General features: G+C 35.8%; 2 long non-coding RNA genes across 2 annotated transcripts; one reads left to right on the top strand and one right to left on the bottom strand.

The window, feature by feature from the left end:
- Positions 1 to 5,198: 5,198 nt before the first annotated feature.
- Positions 5,199 to 6,293, top strand: LOC126764531 (uncharacterized). The gene is made up of 3 exons (XR_007668050.1): positions 5,199 to 5,404; positions 5,476 to 5,562; positions 5,624 to 6,293. It is a non-coding gene; the product is annotated as an uncharacterized LOC126764531 (long non-coding RNA).
- A 4-nt stretch (positions 6,294 to 6,297) lies between these two features.
- Positions 6,298 to 7,458, bottom strand: LOC126764514 (uncharacterized). Its single transcript, XR_007668023.1, has 3 exons — positions 7,105 to 7,458; positions 6,878 to 7,038; positions 6,298 to 6,813 (listed from the first exon to the last, which is right to left on the bottom strand). It is a non-coding gene; the product is annotated as an uncharacterized LOC126764514 (long non-coding RNA).
- Positions 7,459 to 16,219: the final 8,761 nt, after the last annotated feature.

Below are 16,219 nucleotides of genomic sequence, written 5' to 3' on the forward strand. Positions count from 1 at the left end.
TTGAGGCTAGATTTTTCAATTAACCTTTTATTTAACATTTGTATTAATCTTTGAATTAACATTTAAATTCGGTATTAAATATTATTTCAGTTAATTGCAAAAAATGTCTCGCATTTTTTATTAACATAAGGCAAGTAATAAATTAAGAAAATATAAATATATTATTAAGGTAAGTATGTTATGTATTACAATTCAATATTTACAAATTCAATTTCTAATATTTTGACATTTCATTTTTTTAATTTAGTTTTAGGTTTACAAAAGATGTCGCTTGACGCAACACCGGCCACCTTGAAAGAATCAGGTTCCTTCAACGTCCATTGGAAGTAATGCTAGTTTGCGTATGGGGCGCTTAATTGTGCTCGCGTTCGTTGCCACGTCTGCAACTTGCGCCTTGCCGTCTTGCCCTTCGACGGATGCGACGACGCGTCTTATTACCCACTGCTGCGGCGGAACGTTGTCCTCGGGGCACCGTGGGAGAAATGGTCAATCTAGCGGCGTTTTCTTAATAGCTTCTTAAATACAATGAAAACATGCATTACATTGTTCTAAAAATATGTGATAATTATTTATTTATGTATATGTTTTTATGTTTTATTAGAAAAAAAAACGATTCAGAGTCGGAGCTCTCAGAATTACTGCCGTCAGGTAGATCATTTATATGTAAAAGAAGGTTTTTGACCTCATCATCTATTTCAATGTGATTTTTGGAGTACTTGGAGGTGCTTTTAGACTTAGATGTAATAATAGGATCTGAAGAAACAAAAAGAGTGTGTATTAAGTCTTCCATTGTATTCAACCTTGAGTTTTTTCGCGTATGGTGTAGTCTACAACTGCGAAACTCTTTATTTCTTGCCTCAAGTGCCTCTTCTGACATCATTCCTATTGGTAGCGAAACTTTTTCAATAATAACTGCTCCGTGTATTAATATTTTATGTACAGATGGAGGCATATAAAACCAAGGATATTCGGAAACAAATAATTCTGCTGTATTCCAAGCATATATGCGAAAAGCCTCTATGTTAACTGCATACCCACATGATATAGTACGCAAAATTATACCAAATCTTTTTATAAGTTCTACTTTTACGCCAGTTACTGTAGAGGCTAAAATTGGATGCTGGAAAAATATTCTTGCAGTATTCCCAGTGTTTGTATTGCCTGATCCTTTCGTGGGAATGTCCACCAATATACCTGTTTACTTTGATAATAATACTAACCACTTTCGCACACTTTCGCACTTAAATACAGATGCTCACACGTTTTAAATGTATACTAATTTTAATTTATTGTTTACTTAAGACGTACTTATGTTTACAAAATATAAAGTTATAGTCGAAAGCCGAATGTACGGAGCGAGTGGATATGATTTGCCAACCGGACCGCTGAGCGATTGTAGAAGATGTCGATGTGGCGCGTAGAATCAAATATCTTGATGAATGTTGATGAGCAATGTTGTTGATTGTAGATGCTGGCGAAAGTTGACGTGAATTGTGATTGACTTTTATGATTAAGGGAGAGTAGCGTGAGGTGTTATCGCGACGCAGTGAAAGTAAGAAACGATTGTGGCTGGGCGGCTTGTGTAGAACGAATTGTGTCTGCTTTCTCCTTGTCCATCCTTTTTGAAGAGTGGGTATGGTGAGTTGTGTTGGTGTCATCAGCTGTGGTGATTTAAGCTGTCTTATTAAGATGCGCCAGTTTACCCAGGTAGAGTGGGTGGATGCTTAACTCATTTAAACATCCTGGGCCCCCTAGGCGAATATTTTGCCTAGTATTGCATATGTATATGCTGTTGCATTTATTTCGGCAAACTTCTGGTAGATTAGCCGAAGCGCGGAATACGTTCTGACAGCAGAAGTATTTCTTGATAGAGTTGTAATCTACTCATATTTATCCGTGTGTGTAGGGAACGGATTTTGGTTCGAAACATACCACATGTATTAGAATGTGCTTTTTAATATGCGGGTAGGTGCTTAAGAGAAGAAACTTTATTTTGCGGGTTTATTTGATTTTGCTTTTTTGACGACTCATTATTATGGCAAACAAGTGTATGCGTTGTTTGCTTGTATTAATTTCATTAGCGGTTATTTAAAATTTCTTATTTCATCGGTATGTTATACCGGTTGTTTTTTATTTGCCTTTTCTAGTTATCGGCTTATAAAGGATAGTAACGCCATGCCTGGCTCAGATGTGGCCAGAGTGGGTACTCCTTAGCCCTAGATTTAGGACTATGAAATTAGAGGGATCTTGCGAGAGAATGGCCGCGAATGGAGATCGGCTTCTATTCATAAAGTAAAAAATTCTTCATAATTAAGTTGATGCTTTGTATAGCTGATTCCCATAACCCACCCATATGAGAAGCGGTTGGATAGTGCGACCTTAGCTTAAGAGCAGGTGCGTCAATGTATCGCATAGGGAATATAGTGATCCCTTAACGTTTTTGAGATTTCATTTATTTGAAAATTTAAGCCTCTGTGGGGCAATATTGTATGAAGAGCAATTTTTTTTTTTTCTTACTTTTGGAAACATTTTGTTATATTTTCTGTTTAAGTACGTTTGCATTAATTTGACGTTTAGTGCCGCGCCACATAGTTTGAAATTTTTAAGCAGGATTTTTGTATCATTATTGGCGAAAGCCATCCTGCGGGGTCGAAAGGTTACGAACCTTGCTTTTTCTACCTTTATGTGGGGTATTGGAAAATTGTGGCTCTATTGGTTGTCGTACGATGTACTGGCCATTATTTGATCGAGTAGTTGTGGCTTTAGAGAAGTCTTCACAATACTGATCTTCTGGAGTTTTGTTTGTTATAGGCGGCAGTTTCCTTAACATTCGAAATTTCCTTAATTGTGAATTAAGGTATCTGTTTGTATTATACTCAACTTTAGTTGGCATGGTGGGAATTAGTTCTGTAACTAGTCCACTTTGTGTTTCGCTGTGCAGCGTTTGAACTTTTTGTGCCTTTGAGCAACGTGGTGTCTCTTGGCAATTTTTAAAATTGTGGACTTCGGGATTTGCTTTTGCAACTAAGCCCGTGGTTCTTTTTGTAAAACCGCTTCTTTGGAGTGAGATTGGATATGTGCTGTATGAAGCATTGAATGATGTCGTTTTTGACAATATAAACAATTGAATTTTCTTTTGCAATTTGTATATGTATGCGCATGTGACCGGCAATTTGTGCAAAGTCTTTTTGACCTGACAAAATTATTTCGTTCGTTAACTTTTAAGTTTTTAAACCTCTCGCAAGATTTAAGTTTATGCCCTCTTTTACATAGTTCGCATGACGTTTGTTTTCTTTGTTCTGATGTGAACGTTTGCGTGTTGTAAAAGCTTTTGTTTAAATGTTTATTGCTTCTAGCTTGGGGTCTATTTAAGCTTCCATTTTGGTCGTATTTAGTGTTCTTACTTTTGATTATTTTTTCTTCTAACCTTTCCGCAATTTCATATTGGGTGGTGAGAAAATCTTTCATTTGTTGCCACTTTGGGCACTTTTTTCGTGATGAGAGCGATTGCTCCCATAGAAGTAACGAGTTTTCCGGTAATGCTGCGGTGCATATGTTTACCAGAATAGGGTCCCAGCTGTCTGTGGGGATTTTCAGTGTCGATAGAACCGACAAACATTTTTTCTTTTAGCTCAAGTTGAATCTTTCTTTTGGTTTGCTGAGCGATTTCTTTATGTTCTCCACGAATTTGCAAATTTTGTATGGGTATTCTATAGGCGATATGAATTATACACTCAAAGCACTGTATCCAAGCATGGAGTGTTGACAATCCGTACTCGTACAAGTGCCCCTGTGGTTGTGTCAATTGAACATTATTTAGATTATTCATGAATTTTGGTGTTGCTCCACAAATTCCACAGGCCTGCGATGATGAGCCCGCTAAAGTGTTAAAAACTTTCCCATCAATCATTGTTAAATGGAATTCATGTACTACTTCGAAAAACCTCAACTTTGTCGGAACAATGCTTACAATTTGCCTTTTAATATTACCTATCTCAACCTTAACTAACTCCGCTGTCTCTTTTTCAAAAATTATTGTAATGGGTCTACAGAACCGAGTTGCAGCAGGCCTGATATTTTGCCATAGAACAGCGTCTCCTTTTTTAATTTGTAAAGGTACAATACACACAGCAAATAAATACTCATCAGTTATTTCACCATCAGAAGCACTAAAACGGTGACGGTAAGTGGAGTGACCACTGCTGCCGTCACAGCCCCATTTAAATATTGCTTTTATGCTGCCATTAATATTGCCTGCAGTCATAACACCTTCAAAAGATTTGGAAAATCCTTGTACTATACGTGCAACAGTATGGTCTACAAGACTTTGCAGGGCAACTTCCGCTGAAAGTTCAGTTACGTGTATGCCACTGGGGTAACACTCTGTTTTAGCCTTAAGTAAAATATCGTAGCTTGGATAAATATTGCAGTTTCGCTCTTTGGCACCATATTGCATTATTTTGTACGACCTTTTTGAGTATCCGCCATCTATATAAAGAGATAAAGCTTCCTCAGGTGTATACGGAATTGGGGTTTTTTGTTCAGAGCTTACAGACTTAAGCATTTTCGAAGCAGTCGAACTTTCTTTAAACCATTTTGAAACAACATGTGAAGCATTTCTTTTTCCAGCTTTGTAAAGACTTAAAGCACAGCCAGTCAAAAACGCTACTGCCTTCCTTCCTTTACCTTCCTCATCGGCAAAATGTATGCACAGTGAAAAACGCGGCAAAAACGCAAAAATAAGCTGTTCTCTTTTGTTTACATTTCATTTGTTTGACATTTCATACAATTCTAAAATTGTGTCAGCACCAATATGGAAGTGGACAATAGTAGTGAAATGTTTTTAAATTTGTGCGAATTGTACTCTTTATATAGTTTATATAAACAGTATAGAAACAAAAAACGAAAGAGAAGGTACAAAATTCGCCCAATCAATAAAATCTGGGGCGTTTGCGGTTACCAGATAAAAACTTTTCTGGTAATGAAAAACCGCGAACCAGAACAACTTTTTTTGCATACAAGGATGCCGCCGGACGTCTATAATTTGTTTCTTAATTTGGTATGGAAATCCTTGAAGAAGAAGAAAGGCTCTCGTTGGTATTACTGTAAGTTGATTTGTTGTGTTTTGCAAATTAATACTCGTATACGTATGCATGTATATACATATGTACTTCTCTTACAATTGTTAGCTATTTGTCACAAGGTGTGTCGGTGCAGAGCATTGCATGGAGCTATAAGGTAGGAAAGTCAACAGTACGCGAAATCATATTAGAGACGTGTAAAGTAATCTGGCAGCTACTTTCCCTAATTTATGTTAGCAAGCCAACAGAGTCTCAATACAAGGACATTGCAAACGATTTTTGTAATATGTGGAACATTCCGAATTGTGTCGGTGAAATTGATGGTAAGCACGTTGCTATTAAGTGCCCGGCCAATTCTAATTCGATGTTTATACAATTATAAAAAATTCTTTAGCATCGTTTTGAGGGCTGTAAGTGATGCGAAATATACTTACGTTCAGAGCAGTTAGTATTGGCAGCTATGGAAGTCAAAGTGACGGAGGTACTGTATATTAAATTGTTTAACATTATAGTATAATGAATTTCTGTTATTATTTATACAGGAATCTTTCGACTTACTCCATTTGGCCATGCATTATTACAAAACACTCTGCCTTTGCCACCACCTGTGCCACTGTCTGACGTGTCACCGGAACCTTTTCCTTACTTTTTCGTTGGAGATGCTGCATTCCCATTACGAAATAATTTAATGCGCCCATTTCCTGGAGCTAATCTAGCACACACGAAACGTATTTTCAATTATCGATTGTCACGCGCTCGTATAGTCATAGAAAATTTCTTTGGTATATTGACTGCTCGGTGGAGAATTTTGAAAATAACGATTGAATGTAATCCAGAAAATTGTGAAAAAATTGTGTTGGCTTGCATAGCCTTACACAATTTTATAATGTTGAATGACCACAATCGCTGGTATTGTCCGGAGAACTATGTAGATCGAGTGGAAGGACCCGGTGAGTATCGCCGGGAAAATGAAAACAACTCTGTGCGACCAGTGCCAACTTCGGTGCGTAGAGGTCCTTCAAATGCGTTTAACTTACGGGAGAGACTTGCTAACTATTTTATAAATAAAGGAATCTGTACCATTCCAGAACAATTTAGAGTCTATTATAGGAGGACCATATGCTCCTGGAGGACCTTATTAGAAATAAATACCATTTTTTTTTCAATTCATAATTTTTTTCATTTAATTTAATTAAAAACAAAAGCATATGTTCAGAATTATTTACATAACAAATTAATTAATTTTAATAAAACTAAAATAATAATTTAAAAATAAATACTTCATTTATACATATATTCTATATTAAATTAACTTAACATGTTATTAGTAATCTCCTCTCTGCACTTCAAACGCAGCTTGCAGCATTTTCTCGATAGCCCTCGTTTATTTTTCGTCGTCCATTTTATTTAAAATGGACACGATTAAATTGCTAAATGATTGCACAGCCGGACTTGTTGATTGTTGTTGTTGGATCTGTTGAGTTGGTTGTGTTGACCATTTATTTTTAAACAACTCGATCGCTTCCAGGAAGGTGAGGGAAGCGAGGTGGATACGGAAGGAGTCGGGGATGGCTCCACGGCGATAGGAGGCGATGGCGACTGCAGCAATATTTCAATTGGACTTATAGTAGGTGATAAGGGCCATAGCGGTGATGGCACTTCCACCTCCTGCGCATGTTCATGAACCTGATTGGTGACTACAGTTTCACAAATATTTTGTGAGAACCTAACCCTGTAAATTTAAGTTTTTATTTCAAATACAAGTATGTATATTCAATTAGTATACTAAAACTTACGGCCGTGGTACAATATGTGGCTTGAGGAACTTCATCGCCACTTCACTTCAAATGCCACTGTGTTTGATACTCCATCCCGCTGCCACTGGGGGCGTTAGCCTTCCGTACTTCCCTCCCGTAGCGATCCGGGAGTGTCACCCATCTACGGCGACACATTTCTCCTTTATAAATATAAAATATTATTACTAACAACATAAATAGTTGTAAATAACAAAGCAACTTATCACTTGCGTTCAACTCCCTCCCGATTTCAGACCAGAAGGCATCTTTCCGTGTTTGCAGCTTGTAATATGGACTGCTCTTATTAAACAACTCGGTTTTATGCTCAACCAAAGCAATCAATTTCTCGTCATCCATAGCTTGTTTATTTTCACACACGTAATTCAATCAATTCAATAAATTTTTCTTTTGACGTTTATTTCAATGGCGCCGTGTTTGCAGCTTGTAATATGGACTGCTCTTATTAAACAACTCGGTTTTATGCTCAACAAAAGCAATCAATTTCTCGTCATCCATAGCTTGTTTATTTTCACGCACGTATTTCAATCAATTCAATAAATTTTTCTTTTGACGTTTGTTTCAATGGCGCTTGTTTACATTTGAACAATGTTGCCATTGCTCAATACGCATATATAGTTTTGAGCACATCTTTGTTTTCAATTACAATTTTTTACAATATAAAATATCAAAACTGAAAACAAACTATTAAAAATAGTTTACATATTTATAAATAATAGCATTCGACTCTGATTTTGAGTTATTTTATGAAAATTTCAAACATATTGAAACATATTGAACAGATTGAATTATAAAAGTTGATAATTACTATAGTATATCGATATTGGCAACCCTGCGTTGTGAGAGAGCAATCAGCTGACACGTTTCCACGGCAAAATCCAAATGTCGTGAATTCTCACGTCATCCCACGTCAAAGAGAGGAGTAGCGTTTTTCACTGTGCAGTTACATTGCGCGCCCATAAGATAGGTCGTGGCAGCTGACACGAGCCACGATTCTACGTTCTCCACTGTTTGTGCTTTTACGCTTGCCGCTACCATTAACTCTTGGTTAAGTGTTTCGTTAACAACTGATGCAATTTTTTTTTTTGAGTTTTCATTGTACAGTCTAAAAAAGGTTTTTGTATACGGTGATGAACAGTTGGCTTAGAAAAAATTATATTTTCATCCAACCATTTCTTATTTCGCTCTTCGAACACTGACATAACCCTATAACATTCTTTCCACTTTTCTACAAGTTTGCTTATGAAATTTCTTAATTGTTTTTGAATTTTGCGAGTTTGCTCTTCACTATACTTTGAGCGATCAATGACGTTAGAAAATATATGATTTTCAACCATTAGAAATTTTTTTTGTTGGTACTGGTTCACTGTGCCATATTAAAAAAAGCGTGCGTTTAGACTCTGCCATAGTATTTAAAAAAGGAAAAAAAAATCAGTAACTTTCAAATACTTGCAGCCAATTTTTGGACAAGACGTAGACCACAACATATTTTAACAAATTATGCAAACATTGAATCGAATCCCATCGAATCCCCCAAACTTATTTTCTACGGAACATTGGTTACACATATGTATAAAAACACTTTGATATAGGACAATTTCTTTTTCCATTGTAAAGATCTAAAACATATATTAACAGACCACAATGACTTTTTTTATTTAACACATACCAAATAATAATAATTAAGTCACAAATCTTATTACAAAATTTTATATTTAAGTTTTTCAGTTCAACAAAAATTGCACTTAAAAATAGGTAAATAGTAATTATTGCACTTGCTAAAACATGTGTTAAATTCGAAAGCTCACAGATATGAGAATATTTGGAACAAAACAAAAACGAAAACAGAAAAGACCCCGTTAGGAAATACATTTTCAATAAAACAAACAAAATTTGGAGAATTCTGAATTTAAAAATTTCGCTAAAGCGCCGCTAGATAGACCATTTCTCCCACTGTGCGTCGTTGAGATCCTGGCCAGTAGTGTTGACAGCTCTTCTCCGGTAAGTAGCGCGTTGTCGATTACGCGAACTTTGTGGTGTTTGGCGGACTTGACCGCGGCTTCACATAATCCGCCGAAGTGCGGCGCCCTCGGAGGTATAATGGTGAAGCTGAATCCTTCTTCTGCGGCGAATCCCTTCACTTCTGCTGATTGGGCAAGAAATGCCTGTTTCAGCTCGCGCAGCTTGCGGTCGGCATGAACGAAGTTGGTAGCGCTGTCGCTGAATATCTTCGCCGGCATTCCTCGACGTCCAATGAACTATTAAGAGCGAAAATAAATGAATTAGAAGTAAGGAAAACTAATTCTAAATGTACTACTTTTGAAGTGAAGCAAACGAAAACTGCAGTATATGTTTTTACAGGTGGTCTACCGCGTATTTTTAATGTTGTGTATACCACAAAAACCTACGCCACATATAAGAAAGGAAAAAAAATAGTTTTTTTAATGATTCATTGTTTTCCCGAAAAAAACAAAATAATACATTAACTAAATTAATCTTTATATCACCAATATTAAACACATACCATGTTGTCCAGAATCCGTAAAAAATATTTTCCAGAATTCACTTCACGCAGTTTCGCGAATAAGCACATGCGTTCTGAACGAAATCTAGGTTCCGACTACTTGTGTGGCAATATAGCGGGCTGAAGGTCATTCATTTAATCGGTTCATTGTAGAACGGTTACTTAGGTACTAACAAAAAAATTTTGAGTAGCATCGCTGAAGTTTGTAATTTTCTTTTTTTGATGGAAAGTGCTCCTATGTGCATCGGTGAAGCGTAACGAGGAATGCTTATAAATGAGAGCTGCATTAGGTTGGCTTTAAAATTCTGCCAGCTAGTGTGAAGGCGCAATGGAGTCGACTCATCCCAGTCTAGTTTTTGGATCCAAAGCTCTTGCAATAAGCTTTATGCTATGGTAATTACTAACCCCACTAATCCAAGAGGACTAAAAAGGCGAGCAGAAACTGATAGTATGTTTCGTTTAGTAGCTCGCATATCATTAAAATTTTCATCTAAAACAAATCGAACGAAATCCTGTTTCGGCAACCAATGGATTCCTAACATTTTAGTGGAATTTTTGTCAATAATGCTTAATAACTTTTCATTGCAATCACTGTCGAAAAATTTAGGGCGGTTCGAAAACCATTTCGTTATGGTGAATCCGGCCGAGTTTAATATTTTGACTACAACAAACACTGTGTTGCGAGAAATGGAGCAGGCGCAGTGCCGTATGTTACGGTGTTAAGACGAAAAATTTTAATTTGCTCAGAAGGATGCTCTCTCCACACAATAAGCTGACTATTTCTGTCTTCTTCATGCATAATTATTTGACGTTACATTTTAGTAATGTCCGCTGTTAGTGCATACCTATGTAAGCGAAAACGAAGAAGACTTGAGTATAACTCTTCTTGGAAGATTGGACCATCAAGAGTTCTTTCAACGTAATTTGAGTTGAAGATCGACTCGAAGCATCAAAGACAACACTTAATTTGGCTGTTGTGCTTTCGGGCTTTAAAACGTATTAATGCGGAATGAAGTAGTGTGATTTACTCGGGATCTTATTGTTCGTTGGCCTCACATGACGCAGTCCTCTATATTCATTCATAAAGTCCAGATACATTTTACGTTCTGGATCTTTTAATGTCCTCCTCTCCAGGGTCTGAAACCGCCGAACTGCGGTTTCATTTGAGCGACCGAGTAACTTACGATCAACTTTAAAGACCATTCGGACTTTAAGCCTTCCTGAAGCCAAAACTAGAGTTTTATTTACGAAAAAATTTCACACTCTTGTTGCCCTTGTGTGAATTTAATGCCATTTGAATTTGAAGGTAATTCTTTTAGAGGCCGAAACTTTGGGACTACTGAATCTATTGACGTAAAGTCTTCTTCACCTTGGCATAATGTGCTATGTAATCTGGGAGGAGAATTTAAATTGCTGGCGTATTTGCCAAATACAATCCATCCTTCCGCTTTGCACTTAGAGACAGTGCGACCCTTACGTAAACAATTTATGCATAAGGACACTGATTTCAACAATTCGTACCTCTGCTGCACCGGAAGCGCCTTGAAAGTGGGGCAGGCAGTTAAATAGTGGTCCTCGGACTGATGACAAAGATTCTGCCTCGTATTTGCTGCAACTAGCGCCGATTTGGTTCTGTCCAAATGTTGTTGTTTCCCATGACTCCTACTGCTTGTTGGTATGGGCTTCGTCTTGAGTGTGATGCTTCTTCCGCTGATAGCCCAGCGATAGCAATGAATCATATGCCGCTAACACTTCGTCAATCATTGAACGAAGTGAAAGCGCGGATGGCCTTGGGATTGTTGGCAGCTCAAAAATGTTAGATATTGTATTGAAAAATATCAAAAATTTATTATTATAAACTTTTTTGAGACATGCCAACGCTTTCAGGTAATTTTCATCCGACATCTGAAAAGCCTCTCCAGATAGACAATTAACCAATTGGTTAAATTTTTCATTATCTGAGATATTTCGATCATTATGAACCAAGCTCTCAAACAAACTCATAAAATTTTTAAATTCTGAATATTCTCCCTTCAATTTCTGCAAATTCATTTTAGGGAGCCTTGAGATGGGAGACGCTACAAAAGATGTTTCGGCAAGTGAAGTTTTATTTTTTCGCTAAAATTGACTTTATTATGGGCTTCGTTTCAACTATTATGTCCTCTAACTCCCCTCGGGCCATGTTGTCTTCATCAATTTCTTCAATCTTCGATTGGCATTTCATTAATTTTTCACTATGTGAATTTAATATGTCAAGACGACATTCCAATTTGTATCTAAAGACATAGTCTTTTCGCGAAGGCCCGTTTTAATACGCAAAATTCTACTTTTTGCAACCGTTCTTTGACGCCTTAAGCTTAGTACGCAGCTCTCAAGAAACGTGAAAACTTCATATAAAAAAACGCTTAAGAAACGATCAAGAAACTTTCCTGCGATAAATTTACTTGTGCTAGAACGCAGCTCTCAAGAAATCTAGTACTAATTTTTGATACTTTTTTCAGTAAAATGTGAATATGGCAAACCTGGTTTTGCGAAGAAACATCAAATCAACAATTGTTTCTTGAAGGAAATTCGAAGTAATCGTCAAATTCATCCTAAATTAATTGAAATCATTATTATGAAGTATATTCTATTTTGAAATGTTGTATAAAACCTACCAATCATCAACAACATTTCTTAAATCTCAATGAAAATATTTATGTTACCATACACATACACACATACATACATATTACGCACAAAGTTTGTTTTCTTTTTTTATTCTCTCTTGCTCTTCTAATGTAGATCATTCACAATGCGTAACCAGCTGTCAAAATTACTTGAGAAATAATGTATTTTTTTCTTGAGGAATTACTTGAGAGCTGCGTACCAACCTTTAACGACTTTAAGTCCGTCAACTCCTTACTTCGTGACAGGTTTGCGAGAGTTGTCTTTAGCTTGCTCATTTTGCTTTGGTTGAATTAAAATTCACGAAAAAAATTATTTGGCACAGAATAATTTAATATTGAGAATCAATTGGCGAAAACGAAAAATGTCGATTCTTAAATAACGAAGAGCCAAATCAAAAAAGCGCAAACTGAGCAATAGCTCAATAAAGTAATTTAATCGCAAAAAGTCCGAACAAAAATCGACAAAAATTGCGATAATTGCAAAAACGGATCGAAAAATTGCGAAAATAATAATAATTTAAAATTTGCAATTAAAAATGTTTCACCTTTATTGAAGTTATACTTCTTATACGAGTTCGGAAAAGGTTGCGATAGATTCAGGTTGCACAACCTTGAACCTTGCTCAATATGAATCTACGCAACCTTGCTCAAGCGCAACCTTGCTCAATATGAATGAATCTACGCAACAACCTTGCTCAAGCGCAACCTCGCTCAATATGAATCTACGCAACCTTGTCTGCGAAGATGTTCGAGCAGCAAGCGAAGCGGTTACACAATCGGCGATCGTTTGTTCGTTTCTTTCGGCACAGCTCGGCTTTTCCACCAACAACACAAAGTTTCCATGCTTATGCTGTTGTTGTTTTTGTAGAAGAATGATTCAATTTTTGGTTGGTGACATATTCAATTAAAAAATCAACTCTGTTGGGATTCGAACCTACGCACCTCCTACGTGCTCGTCGTCACTTTCCAATCGCTTACCACCTAGACCGCCATTGACACTTGTATTCCGTTGTCCTAATTATGGTTTGGTTATGCATGAATGAAATATACAATGGATCGCCGATTGTTACCTCTTTCCTTGCTGCTGCTGCGCATATGTATGTTTGTATGCTTGTTCATTATTGAAGTTATACTGCTTTTTCTTTCCTTTGTGTTTCATTTCTACGAATTCTCAACTCCATATTCGTAGCAATAGAAGTTCTATGGCATAAGTAAAGTAATGGCCGCCGATTGTCACCCCTTGCCGCTGTAGCAGCTTCACCTACGTGTACGCGTATGTATTTTTGTGCATTATTTGTTTGGCAATGTATGCAAATATATGTACATATATGTATATATGAATGTATGAACATGCAAGTCAATGCGCGCACATGTAATAATTATATTGATAAGTGATGAAAATATGATTTCAATTTCTGAACGCGCACATGCATATACATACACTCATATGAGCATGTGCAGATACACAAGATAGGATAGAAAATGTATGCCTTTTAAAATCGTATACATACTATACAAATAAATATTTTTCTTACTAATAGAAATTAAATTTATTACAGCAATATACATATACATAATATTGCTGTGATAAATTTAATTTCTATTAGTAAGAAAAATATTTATTTGTATAGTATACGATGTTAAAAGCAAAAAATTAAAAATTTATTCTGTCGAGATTCGAACATGAGATCTCTGGTATCATCTTGAATTTCCAAGCGCTTACCACCAGCACCACCATCGACGCTTAGCTTGCGCTGACTTAAGTATGGTTTGGTTATGCATGTACATAAGAAACGTACGATGGTTCTAATAATTTTTTTTAAGTATAGAAATATGCTTTTGTAGAACATTTGCAGACAAATGTGCAAACGACATAATATATGTACATATGTATGATTGTTTCGCATTTTGCTTCTACGCGGGTCAAATTTCTTTACAAAAATCGGCTGAAATGTGTGAGAAAATAAAAAATGGACAACTAGTCAATAATTTTTAAAAAATTCATTGACAATTAAATATAAATGAAAATACATGTAAATTTACTTAAATTTATTTAAATTTATTGAAATTTCGTTTCGCATTTTTCGGCACTTTCAAATTAATTAATACATATAAGTAAAATTCACGACTTAACCCGCACACGTCTTATTCGCGCAAAATTTCCAACTTTATGAAAATTGGCGCAATTATTGACACTACAATTTTATGTAAAGTTTAAAACATGTTTACATATGAATATATAATATATTTGATTTTGGCGCAATCATTGACACTTGTCTTAATATACAAAATTGGGCCAAAACGAAACAATGAAATACATAATTACTTTTGCATGTCAATATGGAAATGCCGACGGCAAAACGCAAAGGCATATATTGCACATATGTACATACATACATACAAGCGATTTCTTGGTTGAAAGCAAAAATTGAAGCATGAGAAATTGAAATGCCGACGGCAAACCAGAAATTGCTTACATTCGTACAAAATTTCGTATGAATCATTTTCGAAAATATCATAATAATGTTTGGTAAATCTTTTATATATTTAAAATCCATGTTATTATAAAATAAGATACATATTCAATTAAAAATAAATTCCGTTGGTATTCGAACCTACGCACCTCCTACGTGCTCGTCGTAAATTGTGAAGCGCTTACCTCCTAGACCACCATTGACATCACGAAAATATCATAATAATGTTTAGGTAAATCTTTTATATATTTAAAATGAGTTATTATAAAATAAGAACCTTCTGTTGTCCTGAATTATGGTTTGGTTATGCACGAAAGAAATATATCTACAATGGATCGCCGATTGTCACCCCTTGCCGCTGTAGCAGCTTCGCCTACAGACATGTGTAAATATGTATGTATGTATACGTATGATCGTGAATACATATCGACGCAGATTTTTACGAGAAGCACCAGAAAGTTGTGCAATTTATGATTTTTAGCCTTTGCCATCTTCGCGAAAAGACGACTTGTTGGCAAAGGCATGCTCGGGGAGATAATAAATTATAATAAATTTATAAAATGTGAATTTAAGTTTTCTAGTTTTCTTTCATACAAAATGATATGCATTTCTTGGAATATCACTAAGAAGTATAACTTCATCCGCGCGTAGGGACTCCACGCACCTTTTTTGTGAAATAAAGGGCTACCGCTAAAACCCAAAATACCTTGAATCCCTTTTAATTCGTATAAGTTATGTTGTATATTGTGTAATAAGAAGAATGTGGAATGTTTTTCGCTGATCACTTACATTGCGCTCTCTTAGGGTTTACGTTTTTCGCTGTTCCTGCTATAAGTTATTGTAGTACGGCACAAGAAGCGGTAGTTTATAGCGGCACTTCACGGTTACATCTTAAATTTTTTTCACTCGGCACTTTTATACATTATAATAACTACATAATACCAAGACTATTTCGAACACTTTGGCGCTATTAACATGAAACTCACTGTACGTGCTGTTTCTTTTCAACGTACATACATATGTATGTACATATATGTATATATAGTACATATAAGTTAAGCTTTTGGTTATTAAAAAAACCAAAAAAATATAATTTTTTAGCGAGCTGCATTGGGGCAGCGTTATCGCGTAGTTTTATTGGAGTAATCAAACTGAATCTTACCTTAACCAAATTACAATATTTATACCTAATTCTAAACTAAATAATTATCCGTGGCGTGATTCGTTTCTTATTCTGCACAACAGAGTGCAGACGCTGACCATGCACTTTCAGGTGCATTTCGGTCACACGTGCCGAAAGTTGTAAGTCGATACTTATTAGTAACAAGTATTGTGTTAACTCTTCCCCTCTTAAACCGATTGTCCCCAATTGGTGTTGCTCGTAGGGTGTGTCGTTGTTATTTGTAAAAACAGGACTTTTCCGCACGTTTACCACGTCCTCTGCTCTAGATTCAGGTGACAAATATACTTTTTGGCGATTTTTATGTAAAAATGCTATTAAAACGATTATAATTATGACAACTATTATTACATCAGAACTTAAGCTAATTACTGAGAAACTGTCGCTTTTATTTAATATAAATTCAATATTATTTTCATGTTGGAGTTATTTCACATATAAGGTTTCCAGTCTTAATTCTTTGTTAGTAAAATTTGT

This window comes from Bactrocera neohumeralis, unplaced genomic scaffold, assembly GCF_024586455.1.
Source record: "Bactrocera neohumeralis isolate Rockhampton unplaced genomic scaffold, APGP_CSIRO_Bneo_wtdbg2-racon-allhic-juicebox.fasta_v2 cluster09, whole genome shotgun sequence".
Taxonomy (NCBI): domain Eukaryota; kingdom Metazoa; phylum Arthropoda; class Insecta; order Diptera; family Tephritidae; genus Bactrocera; species Bactrocera neohumeralis.